The sequence below is a fragment of the Hemibagrus wyckioides genome, linkage group LG18 (genome assembly GCF_019097595.1).
Source record: "Hemibagrus wyckioides isolate EC202008001 linkage group LG18, SWU_Hwy_1.0, whole genome shotgun sequence".
In the NCBI taxonomy this organism is placed as follows: Eukaryota; Metazoa; Chordata; class Actinopteri; order Siluriformes; family Bagridae; genus Hemibagrus; species Hemibagrus wyckioides.
Genome location: NC_080727.1, coordinates 23239088 through 23242230, shown reverse-complemented (window position 1 = coordinate 23242230; position 3143 = coordinate 23239088). Strand labels below are relative to the sequence as shown.

The 3143-nt window shown below is 42.7% G+C and overlaps 1 pseudogene; it reads left to right on the top strand.

Annotated features, from left to right (window-relative positions):
• Positions 1-617: 617 nt before the first annotated feature.
• Positions 618-1408, top strand: LOC131368743 (odorant receptor 131-2-like; annotated as a pseudogene).
• Positions 1409-3143: the final 1735 nt, after the last annotated feature.

Here is a 3143-nt window from a genome sequence, read left to right as displayed (position 1 = left end):
GAAAATACATAAAAGGCATTTATCAGTGTTATCATTTATTATTCTGAAACATGCACATATGCAATATGGACAAACAGTTGTCCATGACACCTGATCAATCATGACTATATGTGCTTGTTAAACTTGTTAATCTTGTTCCAGATTTAGTCCCCTCTTTGTGCAGTACTAATAATAATAATGGGCAATTAATTTTGGCCATTCAGCCATAAGAGCAACAGTGAGGTCTGGCAGTGATGTCAGACAAGGAAGTTTGGCAAGATGTTTGTGTTTCAGTTCACCTCAAAAGTATAGCATTGTCCATTGTCATGCTGGAACAGGGTTCCAGGGAAGGAAAATCATAATTATACAGCAAACAAAGATGTTTTAAACAACTATGTGCTTCATACTTTGTGGCAACTCTTTTGGGAAGCCCTGTGTATGGCCAGGTGTCCACGTACTTTTGGCCATATAATTTAGGCTGTTGTAAAGAACACTACATCTATGTTTTAAATGCCTTTTAGCTTTTACTTCATTATTGCATATTATGGTGTAATTACCCATGTCTACTTGTTTTTTGAAGATGATCAAGTATGAAAGTATGAAACTTCATAAGACTTTATTCTGTTTGTCTGCAGCATATGGCAACAATCAACATCACAGACTCCAAGCTGTCATTTACCTACGAGCAGGTCTACAAGGTGGACTTTGATACTACCACTGTGAATAAAATTGCGGTGGCAGTTTTGATGTTGCTGTTTTTTGTTTATGTAAATGGCATCATCCTTTTTGCTTTAGGAAGTAAGTCTGTGTTCCACGAAACATCCTTTTCAATGATACCATCCTCCTCCTGGTCACAACTATAATGTACTCTGTGTCTCTTACCCTTGCCACTGTAGCCAGAGCCTTCTGCTCACTGTTAGTCTTTATCTCTTCTTGTACTTTCCAGAATGCTCCTTTGACCCTGGCTCTGATGTCACTGGAGCGTTATGTGGCTATCTGCTTCCCTCTGAGGCATTGCACTGTCGCCACACAGAAAAGCACAGGCATTGCTCTAGTAATTATTTGGTTTGTCAGCTCCCTGAATATTGTTACAGATATCATGTTTGATTTAGTCACTGATCCAAGCCAGTTACTTAAGATAACATTTTGCACGAGAGAGAAACTTTTTGTGGCCAAGTGGCAGGCCGATAAGACTCAAGGATTTGATCTCCTCTTTTTTGTATCTGTGACAGTGATCATCCTTTTCACTTATGTCAGCATTATGATCACAGCCAGGTCTATTTCATCTAATAAAGAATCAGCTACAAAAGCTCATAAGACTGTGCTTCTGCACCTCATTCAGCTAGGCCTGTGCCTCACCTCTTTTCTATTTTCCACTATAGAGAGAGAACTTTAAATGATGACTGTGTTACGGGGGGAACTTCGGTAACTCTAGGAGCCATCCGCAAAGCCAACAGCATTGTGGCTGACCCCACACACCCCTCACACACACTCTTCACCCTCCTGCCATCTGGAAAGAGGTACCGGAGCATTCGGGCATAACAGTTTCTTTCCTCAAGCCATCAGGCTCCTCAACACCCAGGACTGAACTGTTCTACACTCTCACACACACTCTCACTCAGGACTGAACTGTTCTACACTCTCTCACACACACACACTTCTCACTCAGGACTGAACTGTATATTAACTCTCTGTCTCTCTCACACACAGATACACACACTCTCTCTTGACTGTGTGGACGCATACACACACACAATTTATACTGTTCATTACTTACTGCACTACCTCTACCTGTCATCCGCTGCTATAGTTATATTTATGTTTATTCTATTTGCACTACCTCAACTGCTGCTGTGTATTTTTGCACAATATTTTTGCACAATACTTTTTTTTTTTTTTTTTTTTTACATCATTTCACTTTATCTATTTTATTTCACTTAAATTCCAGTACACATGTTCTTTTATTTCTTTTCTGCGCTAAGTGTCCTGTGTTCTTTTGTGTTGTCTTTATTGTATTTATTGTCTTTTGCACTGTCTTGTCTATGCTCTGTTTGCACCTAGCTGCACACTGTGCACTTTACGTGGCTAAGACAATCTTCTGTCCTAGCTCTGTGGTGTTGTTTGTTGTTTTGTGTTGAACTTGTTGTTGTATGTTTATGTAGCACCAGGTCCTGGAGAAACGTTGTTTCATTTCACTATGTACTGCGCCAGCTATATGTGGTTGAAATGACAATAAAGCTTCTTGAATCTTGAATCTTGAAGGAGGGGGAAGGTACCGGGTCGGCCCTGTCCTCTACGAGGATGCTGAGGGGAGAGCGGACTGGTGTCCGGGACAGATAGAGGGAGTGTGCGACTGAACAGGGGAATTGTTGGATGTACAAATTATAAAGATGGGAAAATAATATAATGGGATAATGAGGGTGTAACGATGCTTGCAGAACCAGAGCACCAGAGGGAGCCATCACCCGAGTATTGACATTTGCAAACTCACTTCCTGTCTTACTCGGGTATTTAAGCAGCACGCTGCCTATTGTTCACTGCGAAGTATTGTTCTCTCTAGTGGATTACGTACCAAGCCTTGTTTATTGTTCCTGATTGCCTGCTACGTGTATGATCTTTGCCTGTTACTGTTTTCTACGAGTCTCGGTTTTGCGGTTTTGGTTTCTGTTCGCTAGTTCTTGATTTTCCGGTTTTTGACCCTTTTGCTTAGCCATATCGATTCCGATTCTTGCCTGCCGTTTTGTGAATAAAGATCTGCATATGGATTCTACTACACCTGCCTCGAGCGCGTCCTTACAGAATACTTCGCCTTCAGAGAATCCAGTGGATCCTCGTGCAACCTTAGTTCGCCAAGGACATATGATCCAGTTCTACCAGGACCAGGTGGAGGCGTTAAAAGCCACCAATGCGCTGCTACGACAACGACAATCTCCCGCCGCAGCTCCAGTTCCGCCTCCGCGCAGTGAATTTCCACGCTTCGCACTGCCAGAAAAGTTTGATGGTGCCGCGGATCGATGCCGAGGTTTCCTGCGCCAGTGTGACAACTTTTTCGCTCAACAGCCGGAGGTATACTGCAGCGATAGCATCAGATGCGCATTCCTTTTATCTCTGCTGACGGGCAAAGCGCTGGATTGGGCTTTGACTGTGTGGGATTCGGATCCTCA